Raw genomic sequence first — 14,432 nt, 5'->3', positions numbered from 1 at the left:
AATTTAGTGCTTTTTTAATAGATTCATAGTGTTGTACAACCATGACCACTGTCGAATTCCAGAAAAAAAAATACACGCACACACACTTTTTTAAAAAGCAAGCAGGACATTAAGGAAGATATATTTCATAAAAATTATTTTGAGAACCAGGAGGTCATATCTCAATGTCCTCTGTCTGTCTCTGTCTCTCTGTCTGTCTGTCTCTCTTTCACACACACACACACACACACACACTCACATACAGTCACACACACACACACACACACACGCACACACACACACACACACACACACACACACACACACACCCTACCCCATGTCCAGATCATGCATGCGTGGGATATAATTATGCAGTTAACGATCCGGGCCAGACTTGAAAGCCTCAGAGAAGCTCTGAGAGGGGCCTACTGGCAGTGGGGTCACGGGGCTGGTGGTTTTGTGTGGGGCCTCTGCATACCCTCAGCTCATGGCCTGGGTGACAACAGTGAAGGCCGCCCACGTCACTGCTGGAGTCTGTCCCTCTCGGCCCTGATGTTGCCCTCTGTCCCAGCGAGCCGCGTGATGTGTGCTGCGCTGCGGGCATCCTCGGAGGGGCCCCCTCGGAGGGGCCCCCGCCTCACAGAGGGCTCCTTTTCACTGGGAGTATGGTTTGTACCACAGGCCCAGAGCTTGGGCTCATGCTGGGCACATGTGGGCTGGAAAAACATTTCACAATGGGAAATGGGCCGGACTCGGCCAGGAGGGAGGAAGTGCCCTCTGCAGGCCTGTTTGGTCTCGGGTACGATTTCAAAGGTCCCTGTTTTGAAATTATGAGACCACCAGAAAAGCATGCTGGGGCCAAAAATGACTGTAAAAGGTAATAATTGTTAATAACTTGGCATCCGCCCCGTCATTCAAGCAGCCTGGTTTTGGCAAACATAAAGGACAACATTGTAAGCAAATAGGAAGGCAGCGGCCTGGCCCATAAAGCTGTTAACCGCACCATAACTAAATATTAAATGTGAGTTTTTAATTCAATTTATAGCTGTAATAAGGATCTTTGCACCAACGGGGAGGAGACGATTCGAGGCTCATAAAAGATATAGAGACAAAGTGATTTGAGCATTCTGCTGTTTTCATAATCAGGGCAGCAACCTTGACCTGGGTGACCCTGGGAGGGTCACCCTCAGTGTTCACTGGGTGCTTTGGGACATTTTTAAGGAGGAGCCAGGTGGTCAGAAGTTGGGGTGCCCACACCTCCTGGGCTAGGTACTATCGTAGGCTGGCCGGCAGAGCTGTCCTCACTGACCAGCCATCAGCTCCTGCGTGGCCTCCAGTCAGCTGCCTGTCTTAGGTGGGCCCACCAGGTGCCAATCAAAGCCAGGCTCTCTCTTTACATGGGTTTTTGGCCTTGACCTTCAAGCTTCCCCAGCAGACCCCACAGGGTTTACTAGGGCAGGTTTCAGGGAGTCATGAAAAGAGAGATTTTTCACTTGAGATGCTGGCAACATGCATGTGTTGGTTTTCTCTGGGGGCCTGGAAGGGCTATCCGCCGACTCACACAGTCCTTGACTGTACCCTCTCTGGCCCAACCAGCAGAGGTAAGGATTGTCAGACATGATGAACTTCCGTTTTAAAAAAATAATAACTCACTTCGTTTTCTCCGGCAGAAACTATATTTTAGTAGAAAATCCAGGTGGTTCTGGACATCATCTCTAAGAAAATAAAAGTTATGTGTGACCCCAACACTTAAGGCTACATTCTTTAATACTCTGCTCTGCTCGCTTTCATTTTTGTTGCGACAGACGCCCCTAGTCTGCAGTGACGACAGTTGCCAGAGCGGCCTGCTCTCTGCGCGCCAGGGCTTGTGCTACTTGCCTGGTGTCGCGACTCCTTACGCTGGGAATGGCCATGTGGGGTATGGTTGATGGGAGTCCAGTAAAACCACGCAGCTTGCTTAAGGTCGCACAGGTGGCACATGAGCTTGGGCTTTGAGCCCAGGTCGCCTGATCCTGAAATTCATCCAGCTGTGGTATCTGCTCGCTCCTTAACTCCATGGCTTGTTTGGGCAGGCCTAGCATTTAGTTATGTAAGTGCTGTATTTGCTTGTGAATTTGTCACTGTGGCTTCATAGGACAAATGAATGGATGGACAGACGGGCGAATGTAAGCAAGCGTTCATGGGGGGCATCTCTACACCCAACTCAGGAGAGAAAAATCGCACCTACCTCACAGGGTTGCAAGGACTGACTGTGGAGCACGTGGAGCGGCTATCACTTTAATTACTAGTTACTCATTAATTAATGATGTGAATTATCAAGGTTTAGTAATGATTATTATTTATGTTGCTAACGATTATAATGATTAACATTGTTATTTAGTAGTGATATTATTATCCAAGCCGCATGACTCTCCAGCCCTCATTGTATAGTGTTTTCTTCCCGGCATTGGCTCAAAGTAAGTTTTTTGGTACAGAAAGATACATCAAGTTTTATGTTTCGAGTAGGTAATTAAAAAAAAAAAGCACTTGTCCAACTCTAGCTCTGGTGTCCCCGCAAGACCCTTAGCTCACCCACTCTAGACACCCGCTTCCTGCATCCAAGTGAAATCACCCCCCACATCCCCAGGCCCTCCATGCCTCCCGCCCCCCAGTTCCCCCCACCTCCTCCCACGCCCCCCACTAGTTTTGTTCTTCAGCCTTTCCCAGGCCTCAGGCTTTCGTAACTCATCTCCCAGGGATTTGGTGAAAATAGAAACCAGTGTTTTCTAAAGATGACTTTCTGAAATCTGTGACCCTCTGTCCGGAGCCCGGAATTTGACTTCTCATTTCTGTGCAAAATATTCATGAGGAAGGTTCCAGGGGGAAACAGAATTCTCCATGTGGGAGTGGGCAGAGGGTAAGGACTCTGTGCTGGCTGTGCCCTCTGGCTGCCAGGGTCAGGGACCAGATGCTCGCCAGCAGGGACCACCTCATCCCTTGGCTGGCTCAGGGTCCTGGGGGCCGGCTCCCACCTCCCTCCCAGTGGTCTCTCTGCTTCTTCCACAGCGTGACATGCTTTTCCATGCAGGGGCTTTGGGTGACACTTCGAGGCACCTGTCAGTTACCCTGTCAGCCTCCTTGGCCCTCCCCAGACTATCCCGACATTCCAGCTCCACAGTGGGCCTCGGCTCCGTGACTGTGTCTTCGCTGCATTATGACCACGTGGGCCCAGCCACCAGCGTTTGTGATGTGGGCTGTGTCCAGTCCATCTACCCATCAGTCAGCAGAGCAGCTGAGTGAGGGGTATGACACCAGAACAGTCACTCCCTGGTCAGAATCTTTCCACAGCTTCTTCTTGCCCTGCAAGAAAGTCCAAGTCCCAGGAGTCTCCCTGAGATCACCCGTTATTCCCACCTTGCCCACCAGCCTCTTCAGTACACCCCTCCCCACCCGGGGCCCTCCATGCCCCATCCCCTATGCCTGGGACGCTGGATGTCCTCATGCTTGGGCTTCAAGGTCGCTTTTCCTGACCGCCTGTCCGGGCAGGTCCTCCCCCTTCTCGGTGCTTCCCTCTGCTTCACCTCCTGCTCAGTTCCTTGTTAGCACCCATCATGCTTTGCATCATGACTTTTAAAAATTAATTGTTATTGATTTATTTTCACTTATACAAATATTTATCACAGTTGTAAGCAAAGCAAATAATATGATACAATATAATAATGTAATAATAAATAAATACACAGCCGTGTAGTCAACGTAAATCAGTATCTTCAGTTTCAGGAAGACAAAATTTCACATTTCTATGACAAAGAGAAGATGGATCACATCTTATCGTTTTGAAATATAATTATTTATCAGGAAGCCTCTTTTTAAAGAGCGGCATGGAAGTTCTTCTTTATTGGTTTGCATCATGGTTTTTAACTTATTTAATATCTGGCTCCCCCATCAGACTGTGAGCCCGGCAAAGGCAAGGACTCTTGTCTCTCACCCACTGGTGCATCTGCAACACCTAGCACGTGACTCAGAAATACTCGTTGAATGAGTGAATGAATCAACATTTGTGGGGGCTGCCCTTCTATATTGGGCTGATATTTGGATTGGATTTTTACTGCCCAGAATATCCTCATGGATTCTCAAGAAACAAAGCTCTTGCATGTTTTGGGGGTCCTCTCAACCACACATGTTGGCGCTTACCTCTCACCTGTAGCGAGTTTACCTGGATCTGCCACAGGACTCTGCTGGGCAGACCCCATGGACATCAGGCAGTACAGCTGGGAAGGGTTTACAACATAGCGATGCTCGCAGCTCAGTACCCGAGAGAGCCTCTTCCTCCACACAAACTGACCGGTGGTCTGGGGACTATGTGCATACCCACCATGAGGTTTCGGCTTATGCTGTGCCTCCTTCCTGGAAAGCCCCCTGGACTTCTCAAATTCTGCTATTTCTGTGCACCCCACCCGGCAAGGCTCAGCCAAAGCCCTCCACTCCAGAGCACGGCCCAGATTCTCACCTCCTAGGGCCGCCCCCGCGGCCCCGCCGCCCACCACTACTTCCTGAGTGCCTCTTGCCCATGTCTGCGGTGGGCAAGTTCCCACTCCCTTCCTGTGGTTGAGGGGCCAGTGGAAACGTATCTTTTTCCAAAGAGAACACCAGCCTTTGGACCAGACTTCATTTCTGCCAGCAATTTCACTCCTAGGTGTAGAACCGAGAGAAATGAAACACATGTCCACACAAAAAACTACACAGATGTTCTTAGCAGCATTATTCATAGCAGCTAAAAGACAGAGGGAACTCAGACATGCATGGACTGATAAATGGATAAACAAGCTGTCATTTATCCATACAATGGAATATTATTCAGCTCCGAAAAGGAATGAAGTTCTGAGTCACAACATGGATATCCCTCCAAAACATCATGCAAAGTGGAGGAAGCCAGACATAAAAGGTTACATAGTGTATGAATTTCATTTATATGAAATGTCCAGAGTAGGCAAATCCACAGAGATGGAAAGTAGCTTGGTGGCTACCAAGGGCTGGAGGGAGGGGAGAATAGGGAATGGCTGCCTGATGGGGACGGCTTTCTCTTTGGGATGATGAAAATGTCCTGTAATCAGAGAGTGGTGATGGTCGCACATTTTTGTGACTCTCCTGAAAATCACTGAATTGCATACTTTAAACAATTCTTATGGTGAGTTTTATCTCAATTAAAAACAAGAATCCATTAAAGAAATTTCAGTCTGATTCCCGCCCCACCCCCCACCCCTCTTCCTCTGGTCTTTGCTGGGCACTGTTTGGACTGTAAGCCTTTTGTTTTTGCTAGTGAAATATGCCCGAAGTGTTTTCTCAAGACTTGCCAAAGAGGTTAAAACATAATACTGTAAGTCTGAGGTCCCCCTGGGAAAGCAATGCAAACATAACGAAGGGGGACGGAGATTTTACGGAGGCAGGAGCTGGTGCAGGGCTGCCTCTGGCTGCAGGGGCCCTGTCCACAGTCTCCCCACCCGGTGGAGGGCAGGGGACAACCTGGGGATGCCCCAGTTTCTCGCTGGTTTCTCCAGGAGGACTAAGTAAAGGAGCCTGCAGGCTGTTTTCGTGGTGGGGAGCAGAGCGTGGGTGGGGGGGAGTCTAATCAAGAGTTACCGGTGCCTTTGACCTCTGCAGAAGCAGGTCCATGACTCCCTGGGCTTCCTTCAGAAGCAGCTGAGAATGTAACTAGTGAGACGAGATGCCAGTCTGGTTCAGATCTCTCTGCTCTGTTCCATAGGAGCTTGGGCCTCAGTTTCCTCTACTTTCAAGAGGGGATGTTGATGCTGCTGCTGCTGCCCTGGGGCACTGCGTCCAGCCCTTCCAGTGGGGCCGTTTGGCCCTGGCAGCTGGGACGATACGACTCTCAGGGAATCAGAAAGCAGTGGCAGGAGCAGCGATGGTTGTCTGTCTCCTGGAACAAGACGCCATTTGGTCCCTGTCATTTTTTCACCTTTTGGTCACTCAGCCATAACACTGGAAGGGCTTAGAACTGGGGTCAGGAGACTGGAGTCCACTTCTGGGGTATTCTGCAGGAGTCTGGTGGCATCTGGAGATGCTCAGCCTTACACAGTGACACCCCTCAAATGGATATTATATTAAAATATTACATTTGAGGGGGCAGATACTCCCCTGGTTCAAAAATCAAGCTGAAAGGAGTTGCTGAGCAGCTTCACTCCCATCCTGTCCCTCAGCTGACCCCTCTCTTCTCCGCAGGATGGCGTGTGTTCATTTCTCCTCTGTCCCCCGGCTGCTCCTGCAGACAACCAAAAAACAGAAACTTTTCAAAAACAACTTTATCGAGGTATATTCTCCACATCACAGAGTTCAGCCATTTCAGGTGTACAACTCAATGTTTTTAGTAAGTTTACGTCGTCTGAAATCAGCTTTAGAATACTTTCACCCCACAGTAAACTCCCTCATGCCCATTTACACTTAACCTCCCAGCCCCTGGCAGCCAGGAATCCACTTTCTACCCATTTTCCCATTCTGGACATTTCATATAAATGGAATCATATAATGTGTGGTCTTTTTTGTCTGGATGTTTTACTTACAATGTTTTGGAGGACCATCCCTGTTGTAGCTCGTATCAGTGCCTCATTCCTTTATGAGACTGAATAATAGTCCATTGTAGGGCTGGGCCGCATTTTGTTTATCCATTTATCTGTTGATGGACGCTTGTGTTGTTTCATGCAACAGATTTTTATTTCCTTATCTTTCTCATACAAAAGATAGCATTATTTTTGTATTTATATATGAGCATGTAAGTGACTACACACACGTGTGTGTATCTGTGTGCATATATATCCACGTGTGTATTGATATATGTATGCATGTATATATGTGTGCATGTATACACGTGTGTATCTATAGTCTTGCACCTTGCTTGCTTCACTTAACAATACACACGTGATACTACTTTAAATCATTGGTCAACGTTCCCCAGCTGTGGGCTCGGCCCCTGGTGAGCTGTCCTCCGTTCTGATTCCTGGGCTGGGCACGCAGTATCCCACTGGTCGTGGGTACAACGCCTGGGTAGTCTTGTCTACCCCAAGCAGATGGTGAGCCCTGGAGGGCAGAACTCAGGACCGTGTCTGGCACGTGGAAGAGCTCGGGGGCTTGTCTGTTATGGATTGAAGGAAAAATGACCCCTACCCCCGCAGTGTGTCCCTGAGAGCTTTCCCTGGTGCTGGCTCTTGGCTTCCTTGGCAAGTGAAGGAGGTGGGAGTCTTGCTTCCAACAGCAGCCCCCAACCCTGCTTCCAGCCTCCCAGCCTGGTTGTGCTGCAGACTCGGGTGATTCCCTGAGAATGGACTTGGGGTGGGCAGACGTCCCTGGAGCCGACTTTGCAATGCTGTGGGTTTCCGCTGTTTGAGGTCAGGGTCAGTCCTGGGAGGAGCTAGAAACTTTATGGGGAATGGAGCAGAGGCAGCCCCTTGTCTGGCGGTCTTAGGCCTGGTCATAGCCGTAGTGGTGATGAGGACAGTGACAGTAGCTCTGTCTGTGAGCAGACTTTGTGCCAGGCATCCTCCAAAGCGCTGTGCAGGAACTGACCCATGTCACCTGCCCCTGACCTGTGAGGAAGGTGTAGTGTGAACCCATTTTACAGGGAGGGAAACAGGATCTCAGCAGAGCCCAGAGCCCTCCCTCCTATCCGCCTACTGCGAAGTCTCCAGGGGGCTTCTGTCCCTGGGCCACTGCTCTCTGAGTTTTAACAAGAATAAGGATGACGGCAAACACAAGGCTGCTGTGCGTCCAGCGTGGTGTAGAGGGCTTCGCTGTAGATCCATGGTGCTGATGTTCCCATTTCACAGCTGGGACACGTGAGGCTGGGCTGGGAGGAGTGGCCAAGGCAGGATTTGCACTGGGCACAGACCAGAGGTCCATACTGCCCACCCCCTTCCCTGCCCCTGGTGAACACTGGGGGGCAGGCAGTGGGATGGAGGACAACGGTGCTGCAGCTCAGCCTCCTGGAAAGCTCCTGCTTCCTGCAGGGGGCTCTGGTCAGCAAGGGGAGGTCCCTGCCCCTGCCCTCTGGCCTGCGGCCTGGCCCAGGGCCCAACACTCCAGTCTGTTTTCCAGGCAGGAAATATGAATCAAAATAACATGACATACTCAACTGTAATTAGTGCTGTGTCGAGAGGCTGAGCAGCCTTAATGAGGAGCAGGCCTCTGCAGCCAAACCTGCTGCCTGCCCTCCCCCAACTCCTCAGGTCCCCCATCCTCAGGTCAATGGGGGAGGGAGAGAGTGAGGACCAGAGGGAGGAAGAGGGGAGGGGAGGGAGGAGAGGGGAGGGGTTCTTGCACGTTATTTGGTTTTGTTTTGTTTCTGACCCAACTTGAATTCTCTGGATACCTTGCTGGCTCTGAACTTTGCTAGGATCTTGTACTCTTTGGAGTCCGTGTGGAGGTTTTCTATGAAAATCTGGCTATAGAAGAAGGGGGCTGACCCCTGTGGTCCCTTCTAGCTCAAGAGGCCTGCTAAGACCCTGCCGTCTCTCCTCCCTGCCCTCCCGGCTCTGTCTCTGTTTGTGTTTCCCCAAGTCTGTGGCCGGTGTGCTGTGTCATCTTGGTCTCCTGGGCCTCTCTCTGCCCCTTTCTTCCATCTCGGCCGCTCTTTCCCGCTCTGTCTCAATCTTTCGCTCTCTTTCCACGCCTCTCTCTTCTTCCTCTCCATTTCTTTGTTTTTCTTGCCTTCTCCCGCCCCCTCGGTTTTCCCTCGAATGAAAGGATTCCTGGGAAAGAAGGAAGCATAAGGCCCTGGGCGTCCCCTGCGGACCCCGCCCCTTCCTGTGACCTCCCTGCTTGCTGGAGCCCCTCCCGCCCGCCTTCCTCCCCTCCCCAGTCCCTCAGCCCACCCCTCTCGCCCAGAGGCCCCCCAGAAGCTCCCCTCCTGAAAGTGCCCTCACCCTCCCGCCACCATCCCTCGCTGGCTGACCTCTCCCTCCCTGGTGGTCTTCCCTTTGGTCAGCTGGGTGAAAGGTCGTGGCTGTTGGAGGAGGGTCCAGGGTCTATGAGGGCATCTAACTGGGTGTTCCTGTGTGAGGGCCTCGGGTCCCTAGGGACCCTGGGCTGCCCAGCCATGGAGGGTGGAGTCTGTGAGCAATTCCCCCCTTCATTTGTTTTCCATACTTCTTTTTACACAAGTCATTCATGTTCCTTGTGGGAAAACACAGGCATGCCAACTGTAGAGTGAAACCCCATAATCCCACCTCGTAGGGGAGACCACTGTTAGCATCAGATACAGACCAGCCGGAGATTTATCTGACTAATTTCATCTCTGCTTTTCTCACTTGGCAACAGAGTTTTATGACTAAGAGCATGGTGCTTAGTGGTCAGACCTGGGCAAGTCACTAAGCGCTGCTATGCCTCAGTTTCTTCACCTCTTAAATGGGAATAGTGGCAGTGCTGAAGCCCCACAGGGCTGATGGGAGGACTCAGGGGGCTATAACACACGACTGGTCTAGGCCCATAGACAGTGCTCAGTGAATAGTCACTGTGGTGTGTGTGCTAGGCCTGGGGCTGGCTGTGTCCATGCACGTTAGCCCCTGGAATTGTCATAATACCCCCAGTGTGGACAATACATTATCCCCTTATGGAATTAAGGAATCAGGTTCAAAGTGGTTGAGTGACTTGACCAACTCTACCATCACGAGCTTGTTTATTCATTCGTGCTTTCACCCAGCATTTCATGAGTGATCCTGTGTACTGGGCACTATGCTGGACACCAAGGTGCTGCGGTGAGCAGGGCAGGTGTGCTCTCTACCCCCGAGCACTTTCAGTCCAGCAGGGGCAGATGTTCCACAGCATCACACAGGGAACTCAAATCACATGACATAGTGCTGTGAGCTTGTCTGACCTGGCTTGGGGGAGAGCCAGGACTTCCCCAAGCACATGGCCTTTGCAGTGAGATTTTTCTGTATAAAGAGGGGTTAAGAAGCAACAGAAGCAGCACAAGCAGCGGGAACAGCATGTGCAAAGGCCCTGGGGTGAAACAGCTTACCATGCTCATTGGAATGAGAAAAGCTCTTGGGATTAGAGTAAACAGTGAAACACTGTTTAGTTTTCTGTTTAGAACATCAAGGGAGATTGGCTGGGGGGCTTGCAGGCCCCACAGTGAGGTGGTGGTCTTTCCAGGCCAGAGTGGCCCAACCTTATGGCTCATAGCAGTATCACCCTTCACTCCAGGGGGAGGCCCGAGGCGCCAGTCTGCCTTGGCTGCCAGCAGCCTGGTGTCTGGCAGTGCGTCCCTTACTGTGAGTGGCTTTCAGCATGTGATGCTCCCATCAGCACCCCAGGAGGTTCTCTCCACCTGGGCAGCCAGGTGAGTGTCCAGCTGCAGAGGGGGCCACTGTCCATCACGGACAAAGGGCCCCGGAGCTGCTTTAGGAGTTTGTGTTCCGTCCAGCACAGGGAGCATGGCATGCATCCAAGGTGGTTAGGGTGGGAATCACCAGAACAGACGTTAAGTTCCGCTTGAGGTTGTGATGGGCCAAGGTGGCTGGATCAAGGATGCTTGCACACTCTGGAAGTTAGAGCTTCATACTTACTGATTTTTAAACAGCGCTATTGAGGTGTAATTGACACACCTTGAAAGTAAACCATTTTAGATGTACAACGGAATTCAACTCAGCAATGAAAAAGATTGAATTACCCCTACATGCAATGACCCAGCTACAGCTCAAAAAACATGCTGAGTGAAAGAAGCCAGATGCAAAAGCGCACATATGCAATGATTCCATTTATATGAAATTTCTAGAAAAGATTACATCCTTATTTTGAAATATCTGATATGGCAAAATTCAATTGGATTTGAGATATTCTTTTTAGTTCAAGAACTTTTTTTTTCATTTGTCCATAATAGAAAATGATCTACAGTGAGAATCTTTAAGACAGTTTCAATTATTTTACATTTTGAAATAGTTGTGAAAATTGGTTAAAAGTTTTTTAAAAAATCACCTTCTTGTGCAAACAAAATGTCTCCTTGACAGTGATTATTAAGAGCTTGAAGGTCATCACTAAAATGTCCTTACCAGTGGTGGATGTTGCAGATGCCTTGTCCCATATCCTCTTAGCCCCTCAGTTCACCTGCAGCTCTGGTAGATGAGTTACAGGCAGCTGGTAGCCCCCCACCTCAAGCACCTGAGTTCCTCTTCTGTTCTGATTGAGAATTGTCTTTGGCTCCTGAGAGCTTGCTTCACTTTCGCTTCACTTTGCAACCTGGAAGTGAGGAGATGGGTCATTCTCCTATGCAGAGGGGTCGGGGGGGGTGGTGGTAGAGTGATGAGCATTGGTAGATAAATACCCCTGACTCCCTGCCCTCCGGGGGAGGGGAGAATTCTGTATAGAAGATCGTGTCATCTGCAAATAGAGATCATTTTACTTCTTTCTTTCCAGCTGAGATGCCTTTTATTTCTTTTTCTTGTCTAATTGCTCTGGCTAGGACTTGCAGTGCGATGTTGAACAGCAGTGGTGAAAGTGGGTATCTTTGTTTGTCCTCAGTTATAGAGGGAAGGTTTTCAGTCTTTCACCATTGAGCATAATATTAGCTGTGGGTTTTTCGTAAATATCCTTTGTCTTGTTGAGGAAGTTCCCTTCTGTTCCTAGTTCTCTGAGTGTTTTTTTTTTTTTAATCATGAAAGGTTGTTGGATTTTGTCAAATGCCTTTTCTCTGTCAGTTGAGATGATCACGTAGTCCCCCTTCCAATGGTCTAGGTATGTAGGGTGTTATGTTGATTGAGTTTCATATGTTGAACCATCCTTGCATTCCTGAGATAAACCTCACTTGGTAATGGTTGTATAATCTTTCTAATAAGCTGTTAGACTCTACTTGCTAGATTCTGTTGAGGACTTTTGCATCAATATTTATAGGGATATTGGTTTGCAGTTTTCTTGCGGTGGCAGTGGGGCAATTCTGAACATGTTCCATGTGGTTTCTCAGAGGTCCTCAGTGGGACTGAGTTCCATGTGCCCGCAGTGCTCCCCCCATCTTTAATGCACCCCTTATTGGTTTGTCTTCTGTCTCTGTCTCACTCTCTTATTTTCTCAGTTGTGCTTCCTGGGGTCGCCTCCCTCATAAACTACTTCCTCTCAAGTCCTCACATCAGGTCTGCTTTGGGAGGAACAAAAACTAGGAGAAGGTGGGCTGACGTGTAGCCATTTCAAGCGTAAGCCAAATTTCTATAAAATTATGTTCATGAAAGCAGGATCAAGAGGTTATTTTAAAAAACCCAAAATTGCCTTTATTTGGAAGTTTAATACTCTTTCAATATCTAAACATTTTCCCCAACTTTGAATTTTATTTTTTTCATAGCATACTTAAAACATACAAAGAAAAACTTGATGCTTTTTCCACCAGATTCCAAGTAGATGCCTCCAACCCCTTCTAGATCATCACTGTGGGCTGCACAAATGTTACCATGTTCTGTGTGCATGATGAGAAAGAGGTGGGTGGAAAGCCCTACTTTGGGCAGGGAGGGCCAGGGGGTGAGGGGAGCTGCCTGGTGTCTGTGCGGAGGGATCGCAGGGGACCCTGCCCTTGTTTTCTGTTTGAAGCTGGGAGACAAGAGGAGCCTAAGCTTATCCCCACCAGGGCAGTCCTCAATGCACCCACAAAGGAGTGAATGACAGCCCCTCTCTGTTCATCCATCTAGTAACCCAGGAATTCTCACCTTGCCTCTTAATGAGACACTGCTCGCCACAGATAAGAGAGCTGATGATTGTGCCTGGCTGAGGGAGAGACCCTGTCTCTTCCTTTCAGGTTGGCCCTCCAGAAGGCCAGTGAGTGGGAATGCTGCCACCATCCCAGTTATCCAGAGCTGCCTCTGACTTACATGTAAGTGGGCATGGAAGCACACACGGGGCCTGTCCTCGGCCTTGATATGCACTCCCTGCAGTGCATGGTGATTAAGAGCCTGCGTGTGGGAGCCAGGCAGGCCTGGGTTTGAATCCTGCCTCTTAACCTGCTGTGTTTCCTTGGGCAAGTCATTTAGCGACCCTGAGACTCGATTTCCCCTTCTGTAAATTGGGTTTAGTTAGTTACTGGGGGGGTTTGGGTGAGAAGGCAGGTTGGCTCTCTGCCTGGCACCAGGAGGCACGTGGCTCATGGACTGACTTCTTAATCCAGCCACATTGTTGGACACCTAGTCTAGGTGCTGAGGGTGCATTGTGAACAGAGTGGGCATCCCAGCACGAGCGGCCGAGAGTGAACGGCACGTCACATACCTCAGGTGGTGTCTGTGCGGTGGGGGACATTCAAGGAGGGCCAGGGAGCGGGTGGGGTGGGGTGGGGTGGAAGGGGACCAGGGAGGGCCTCTGTGATACGATGGCTTACGACCCAGAAGTGAGAGACCGAGCCAGGCTGATATCTTGGAGAAGAGCATCCCAGACAGAGGAAAAGTGACGGAAAGGCCTGGAGGCCAGTGGGGCTGGGCAGGACCAGCCCCCGAGGCTGTGGTGCGATGCACGCTGGTCAGCAGGAGGCTTGGAGAGCCTGGTCAGCCTCTCTTTGGCTCTCGGACTTGTCCTAAGTGAGATGGACTTTGGAGGGTGCTAGACAGGGAGTGCCAGGGCTCCCGTACGTGTGCAAGGACCCCTCTGGAACAGTTGTCCCATTTCATTCTCAGACTTGTGAGGCTCGTGGCCTGGAAGGTTAGCAGATGTCACTATGAAGACTTTTACTCGTGACACTCCCACAGGCCAGGGACTCCACCCTTTGTTGAGAAACCATGCATTGGATGGACTGTGGCAAACCGGAGTTTATGCCTGGGGTGGGGGCCGTCCTGTCTTGGGATGGAGGGTGTCCCTTCCAGAGGGAAGTTCTAGCTGGTCCTGTGGGGGTAAACGGCCCATCTGTCTAATTTGGCCCTCCCTCGGGCAGTCTAATTGCCCATTTAACCTTTGTGGGAGCTTAATTAAGGATGTTTAGTCTGGGCATGCTGCACTTGACCCATTAGGTCAAGCTCATGGCCTTCCCTCCAGCCCATCAGTGGCCCAGACAGACAGGCTTTCCGGGGCATCCCCCGAGAGGAAGGGGAAATGGAAGGTTTCACCCCAGCTCCCAGCCTGTGCTGGGTGTGGGCTGACCAGAGAGCACTTGCGGGTGGGTGAGGAGGACAACTGCCCCCAGGTATGGGCACAGTGCCTGGGGTGTGGCAGAGCTGAAAGCAGGATTGGATGGCTTATGCAGATGAGGTCTGGCCATAGCGTGTGTGTGTGTGTGTGTGTGTGTGTGTGTGTGTGCACGTGTGTGTGTGTGTGCATGTGTGTGTCCACGCCTCCTTCCTTGTTAGAATAGGAGGGGATCAGAACTACGGGTTTAATCACCACTCTTTTGGCAAATTGAGGTAAGGAAAATGGCACACCCATGGGATTCCAGAGACCATCTCATACAGGGGTTAGCAAGCATTTTCTGTAAAGGAGCAGGTAGTAAATATTTGAGCTTTTGCTGG

General features: G+C 50.3%; 1 protein-coding gene across 1 annotated transcript in view; it reads left to right on the top strand.

Annotated features, from left to right (window-relative positions):
* Positions 1 to 14,432, top strand: part of C19H16orf95 (chromosome 19 C16orf95 homolog) — a 521,908-nt gene that overhangs the window by 99,660 nt on the left and 407,816 nt on the right.

This window comes from Globicephala melas, chromosome 19, assembly GCF_963455315.2.
Source record: "Globicephala melas chromosome 19, mGloMel1.2, whole genome shotgun sequence".
Lineage (NCBI taxonomy): Eukaryota > Metazoa > Chordata > Mammalia > Artiodactyla > Delphinidae > Globicephala > Globicephala melas.
The sequence above is the reverse complement of the archived record's forward strand: the minus strand, read 5'-3'. Positions and strand labels throughout refer to the sequence as shown.